The following is a 7679-nucleotide window of genomic DNA, read 5'->3' on the forward strand; positions in this document are numbered from 1 at the left end:
GTTTGGGAAGGTAATTTAAAGTATAGTTATTCTTTATATTATTAGCAAATTAAAATATTTCTTTAATTTTAAATTAAAAATGAAAATAAACCAGTGAGGGGCTGGCCTGATAGATCAGCAGACTAAAGCACCTGTTTAGGCAGAGTGCAGTGGCTGGAGTTCTGTCCCTGGCCTGCTATGCTGGCCCTGCCCCTGAGGCACACTGAGATGGCAATTGAGACTGGGCATGGTGGTGTGCACCTGCAATCCTGGCACTTGAGAGACTGTAAACAGGAGAATCACTACGGGTCTGATCTACCTAATGAGACTCTGAACACCCTGTAGATGCTGCCCTAAATACAGAGAAAGTAAATAAATAAAAAATATACCAATCATCCAACAGCCTCTCCAAAATATTTTTCTAATTCTTATTTCAACATGTAACCATTCTAGATGTTTTTTTCTTCAAGAAGGTATCATTTAAACATAATTGGTATATACTTGTCTCAGTTACTTTTCTCTCATTGCTCGGACAAAATACCAAACATCAAAATTAAAGTAGGAAAGGTTTATTAAGCTCGTAGTTTGTGGAGGTTTCAGTCCATACTCACCTGGCTCCAAGGCAGACTGGCACATAGTAGAATGCAGCAGTTCATGATGGCAGAAGGCAGCAAAACAACAAGAGCAAAAGCTAGAGGCAGTTGGGAACACTGACAACAGAGAGCAAGTCTGTCTCCTTGTGCCAGGTGTAGCACTTACACACATGATCCCAACACTGGCTCATGAATTAATCACAAACTCTAGAAGTCTACCTCATGACTGCATGAAGGTTTGGGGGGACAACTAGACACAAACCATAATACTTGCAGTATTTCATGAATAATTTTGTTGCCTTTTGACAGTTATTCATCTCCAAACTTCTTCCAATGTTCTCTTTATGATAATGAAGGACTAATTTATGGCTGAATAACTAAATTGGCTAGCTAGAGATTATATCAGATGACATACAGAAATAACACAGGATTTGACTTCTTGTTCTTTTATTAATTGTTCAGCCTTTATATTTCAATTCTTTTATTTCTTATCTCAGATTTATTCTTCTTCAATGCTTTGTTCCTCTCTGATAATTTATTTTACTATCTATAATGTGGAGATTTAAAAATAGCACTAATTTTTATAGATTCCATAATTTTAAGTAGCCATTAATCCTTTTTTTCCCCTGTATTTTAGGGAAGTGTCTAAAGGATGTTCAAGGTATCACTACTAGATTCGACTCGTAGTGATCTGCCTGTTTACAGCCTCCCAAGGGCTGGGATTACAGGTGGGCACCACCATGCCCAGTCTCAATTGCTGTCTCAGTGTGCCCCGGGGGCAGACCTAGCACGGCAGGCTGGGGGATCAAAACCCTGGCCTCAGCACCTGCTTGCAGGCACTTTAATCCACTGAGCTATTTGGCTGGCCCTATCAATCCTTGATAAAGCTGTTGATTCTATGAAATATCAATTAAAATAGAAATATTTGTACACTCATATGTGAGAATTGAAAATATGCTCAATTCTGTCACAAACCTAGTTCCAAACCATGAAAATAATTTTATTTCTTACGTAGCTTCTATTTTTTTTGAGTTGTTGTCTATTGTTTGTATTAATTTTGTTGAGAAAGTAATAGCAATGAGACAATTTCAAAATAGGTTAGTAGGACAGTTACAATAATTAATACATTGCATATTGTCTTCATAGTAGTTATTCACATACAAGATACAGACGTGATATCTTGTCTAAACAATATTAGTACAAATCTTTCTTCTCATCATGAACATAATTTTGAACATAAGAAAAAAGATATACAAATAAGCATAGAAGATGGATATATTTAGATGAGACTTAACAGATAAAATTAACTTGAGATTACCTAAAGCATGTTAAATGGGCCTGTAAAGAAGCAGACTGTACCTTTGAAATGACAAATGATAGGATTATGGGATTCTGAAAATATTCTGTTTCCTTATGTGATTGGTAGGTATAAATACGGTCTGTTAAAAATTTATCAATGATTTAGATACTTAAGAATTTGCCATTATAGTATGTTAAGAGAAGGGCCAGCCAGATAGCTCAGTGGACTATCTTGGTTCAATCCTCAGCATGCCGTGCTGGCCCTGCCCCCTGGGTGCACTGAGAAGGCGACTGAGATTGGGTGTGGTGGTGCGCCCCTATAATCCCAGCATTTGGGAGGCTGAAAATAGGATCAATGGGAGTCCAATCTCTGTAGTGAGACCCTGTATTAAACACATAGAAAAGTATATTAAAAGAAGTTTAACTTATATTTTAAAAATAATTTCGATTTTAGAATATTTCTAAATTTAAAATTTGAGGGGATAGAAAATGGGGAAAAATAAAGACAAAGAAAGTAAACTAGGATCGGAATATTTATTTCCATGTATAATATTCAAAGAGATGTGGTTACATAGGAAGCTTTTATAAGAAATGTATGATAAATTAGACCTCATATCTACTAACATAAAGATTTAATTGCACAAATTATGAATGTAAAACCAAGTGCTGAGAAGGACAAGATAGGAGAAAACAATGGAAGGAGTTGTGCTCGCTTGCTGGGTAATGCTGCACCCTGTCGTAAGTCATCTCAGTTCTACTTCCTATGGAGCGACTTGTGTGAGAAGTCGACATTTGACCTGTGTGTTGAGACAGTTATTAGAGAAAATGGGAAGAGAGGATCAAGCTGGAGAAAATAATAGGAATTTGGGGAAGTTTTCAGAATACCCACTGCACTTACTATGTGACAACCGATGCCATAGTGAATTGTAGCACCCAGGCTTCTATGTTGTTCTTTAAATATAATTTCTTTAAAACTAGAATTAAGAACAAGTAGCTAAAATAGGTAACAATTGAATATTCTGGGTGAGACAAGCTAATGCCATGAACTAGGGGAGTGGGAACATGAAGCTGATATTTGAGGAAGACTTTGAAAAGGCCTGACTGACAGGATTTGGGAGCTAATTAAATGTGGAGTAAGAAGAAACATAGTTTTGGATTCTAGCTTGAATAACTGGAAGAAGAGGAAGATTTTTATTGAGCCACGAGGGGCATGAGAAGATTTGTGAGGGTGCAAAGAAAAATGTTGAAATTATTTCTGAATACAAATCACACAGAGATTTTAGTCAGGAAACAGCAATGAGTTCAGAAGTTCTGTTGAAGACTTCTTTTTTACAGCTGAGATGATATCATGTCAAGATGATTGATTGGCTGGGCTATGTTGAAAGATTTACTCAAACCATTTGCCAGGAACTAGATTGATAGTTCAAGCAAACAGGTAAATAGATGCAGTTTTTCATTTTTTACTCGGTTGTTTTATCATTGTGTGAGCAAATGAATTTTCCCTCATAAATATGTTTGTGTGTGTGTGTATGTGTGTGTGTGTGTGTGTGTGCATGTGCACACGCACACATGTGTGATGTTTGTTTCTTTGTGCTCTATTCTGGGGTTCATTTGAGTTACCTCTCCTGGGCGGTGACAAAAAAGGTGCTCTGTACGGCTGCGGCCACATTTCCCCTCAGCAGGGTAGCTTTGAAATACATCATTCAGAATTCTTTATATGTAATGATTCATTTATTTGGAAAGAATTATTGAGTTCTCACTGTGAACAGGGAACTGTCCAATGCCTCGGGATAAAAAAATGCATAAAAACAGATACATGTTTTGTACGCTTGGAACTGACTGATTAGTGTAGAAGCCAGATATCCCTCAATTCATTGCAAAGTATAATTGTTTAGTCATGAATATTGATAAGCGCATTGAAGGAAAACCTCTCTCTCCCTCTCTTTCCCTTCCTTCTTCCCTTTGACACACACACACACTCACACACACACACACACACACACTCTGTGCCAAGTGACACTGACATGAATAAAAATATTCTTTATATGTAACCAGTGTATAAAAAGAAACACAATGTCTAGTGTTAGAGACCTTAATGAATGCATTTTTGAAGTAATATAAACAGAATCACGCTATGCAATGAAACTAAGCATTGATGCAGATCAGTGAAGTTTGTGATTAAATCTTGTTCTAATATAATTTGCTGAAAGTTGAACATGTGGGTCTCAGATACCAAGAAAATTAACATAGGAGTTTTTCCCTACTGATGTCCTTTTCATCTCAAGATATGTAATTCAATTTGAATTTTTTATGAAGTCGAAATTCTGACCAATTTAATTAATTCTAAATCACACTTGAATAATACTACTTTGTAAACTTTGCTAGACTCATCTAATGTCTGCAGTTGGTGTCTTATTTTCATGGAACTTACTAATGAGAAAGTATTTTCATTTTTCCAAGTAGCTAATTTTAAGCATAATAGGTAGTTTACTGTCTTGGTAATGTAACTCCTGTTCTTCAGTTGTGTAACAAGTGATCTGTTAATTAGACATTTCCAGCTGCTTATTTCTCAGATACGACAAGACCAAGGGCCTGGCTTCTGAGTCTAGATGCCAAAGCACGAATCAAGATAGCTGCTTAGGCTCCTTTGAAACCTATCAGAGCTACTAGGTTATTTAGCTTAGGTCATATTTTTGACTGATAAAGCCAGTCAGAGGCACCCACAAGAGAGCCAGACAAACAAGGTCGTAAAGAGGAGAGTAAAAGTGAGACAGGGAGCGAATCCCTGGAGTATTACGAAAACTGGAGAGCTCGTATTTTAATTCATCCGTGAAAGCTAGAGGAGCTTGTCCCCAGCAGGGGGAGCAGGAGAGCAGTCACAGCAAGGTGGAAAGGAGAGAGCTTGGGCATTATCTACGTGGGGGGACAATGGGCGCACATGGAAGGAAAATAAGTTCTAAATTTATAGAGCAAAAATGCAACTATGAGCTCCACTTTAATTACACATTTTGAAATAACTTGAAAAGAAGGATTTGAAGATTCCCGGTACATAGAAATGATATTTTAAAATGAGTGGAAATATTGAGCTAATTTCATCATTGCATATTGTATGCCTGTATCAAACTATTCTGCCACATAAATGATTATAATTATATGTCAGCTAAAAATAAAGTTTTAAATTGAAAGCATAAAAAGATTAAAAAATAAAAATCTCCCACCCAAGTGAACCTGTGAATCAAATCATGAAGCACACTTCATGCCATAATAAGAATCATAAAAACATTTATCACAGATGAAGCAATTTTCTACAATACTCTAATTGAAAACTTTAAGATTTTTAAAGTATGTGGAAGATTTTTAGAGAAGCAGATAATATCTAGCTTTTATAGAAAGGAAATTAGGGTATTATGTTCTCAAATAATATAAACTAAATCTCTAGTAGTGGCTGCCACATATTAAATAATCATTATTAATATCCCATGACTAATGAGACCATCATTTATGAATATAATTGTGATGATATGAAACAAAATATTAGAAAACAGAGCTGAGTGCTGTGTATAAAAATGTATAAAATACTAGCAAACTGCATTTGCTAATGTTTGTGTAAAAAATTATATTATGATCCAAGATAGTTTACCCCAGCCACGCAAGAAAGTTACAAACTCTGTTCCGCTGGTGCTTAGTACCTGAGAGAACTATAGCAGATAGTTTTCAGATAGTGGTCATTTACAGGAAATTACTGAATGGAAAATGTCTCCCTATTCAAGTTCTAAATCTTTTTTCTAGAAAACTTGTGTGAAATTACTGACTCATCAGGGAGTTTCAGAACATGGATCTCACCCATAAACTCAGAAAAGTCTGACGGACCATGTCCTTTTGTCTGGCACTTCTGGTTGTGTTGGGTGAGGCTTCCCCAGGGACTGCTTTTCAGCCTAACTTCTGCTCAATCTTGTTTCTTTCCCTTGCCTTATACAGAAAAAAAATTTGAAAAGATGATCTTTGATTAACTAACTGCATTCTAATTTTTATCTCATAATCTGGACACTGTGCAATCCAAATCAAGTAGAGAGTGTTATCAGTATAATAAAGGCAAATCTTCAGAGAAAACATTTGAAAAAAATCATCCCAGATAGACCTCTTATGAAAGTAGAAACTTTAAGGGTAGTTCTAAGACATGATAGTAAACACAGAAGCAAACCTGAGAAAATTACAATCACTGAAACTAATAAAGAAATTAAGCAAAGATTTTAAGCTAGAATACCGACATGCAAATGAGAAAAAATCCTATTTGAAATGAAAAATTAATGGTCAATATAACATTCAAAAACTTCATAGGAGTCAATAGCTATTCAAGTTTTTTTTTAAAAAAATTCTTTTCTTTTGTACTGGGGATCAAACTCAAGACCTCGTGCTTTCCAGGAAGGAACTGTGCCACTGAGTGACATCCCAAGTCCAGGAGTCAACAGCTGTTGAGTTCTTACTGTTTGTCTGAGAATGCCTTCTATATATCCAAGCAAGATATGAATAAAGGCCTAACACAGCAATTTGTATCTGGAAGAAAATATGGAACAGTAGTCAAGAAAAGGAGCTGAGGAGATAGCTCAATGGCTTAAGAGCTTGCCTGGCAAACACGAGGCTCTGAGTTTGATCCCTGATACAAAAAATAAAAATAAAAATAAATAAAACCTGATAAATTGAGTGAAATTTCATCATCAGGATTATAAACCTAAGGTCCAAGAGGAGTCAAAACATTTTTTAAGAAGTTAGAGAAGCCTGGCTTATTACATATAAGGCTATTATAAACCTGAAATAATTAAGACAGAGTAGTCAGAGGATGGAGATAAATAAAAATATCAATGTTACAAAGTAAGCTGTGATTATATGGAGCCCAGATACAGGACAAATGTGCTGCACAGCAGAATGAAAGAGGCACAGTGGGTTAAAAGACTGAAGAGCAAAACATAAAAATTTCATTTTATAGAGAATAATAAAAAACAGTAAAATAATACAGAATTCCAAAACAAGATGACAAGAAATTCACAATGGTTATTATATGGCTTTTTTTTTCTTTGTATTTTAGTAAGTGTATACAGGGTCTCACTATGTAGATTGGACTTGTAGTGATACACCTCTGTTCAGCCTCCCAAGATATGGGATTATAGGCACGTGCCACCACACTGTCTCAGTGTAACCCAGGGGCAGGGCCAGCACTGCCCGCTGGGGATCGAACCTGGCGGCTGCAGCATGTGCCTAAGCAGGCGCTTTAATCCGCTGAGCTATTTGGCCAGCCCAATGCATACTGTTATCTTCAAAGTAGTTGCTTAGATTACCAGATGTAGGCATGCAGGACTCATCAAACAATATAAGCAGTTTCTTTTAATGAACAAATAAAAATTAGTAGTACAAATACATGTGTAGGTATATATATCTTCCCCTTTCACAATGTCTATTGTACCTTTAGGATCTTATTTACTCTTTCTGATTCTTGCACTAGGGAGACAATATGATGTTTACAAATGTGAGCCTAATTTATTTCACTTATGAGTATGCTCTCTAGTTGCACCTATTTACCTACAAAAGCCTCGAATTTATCTTTCTTTATAGCTGAGTAGTACTCCATTGTATAAAAATACCACATACTTTTTATTCATTCCTCAGATGATGGGCATTTGGGTTGTTTCCAAGATTTCGCTATTACAAATTGTTTTGCTGTAAAAATGGGTGCAGATACATTGCTGTGGTATGACATCTGTAATTCTTCTGGGAAAGTTTTAGACACCATATATATATGATGTACTGACTGAC

The sequence above is a fragment of the Octodon degus genome, unplaced genomic scaffold (assembly GCF_000260255.1).
Source record: "Octodon degus isolate 3935 unplaced genomic scaffold, OctDeg1.0 scaffold00165, whole genome shotgun sequence".
Lineage (NCBI taxonomy): Eukaryota > Metazoa > Chordata > Mammalia > Rodentia > Octodontidae > Octodon > Octodon degus.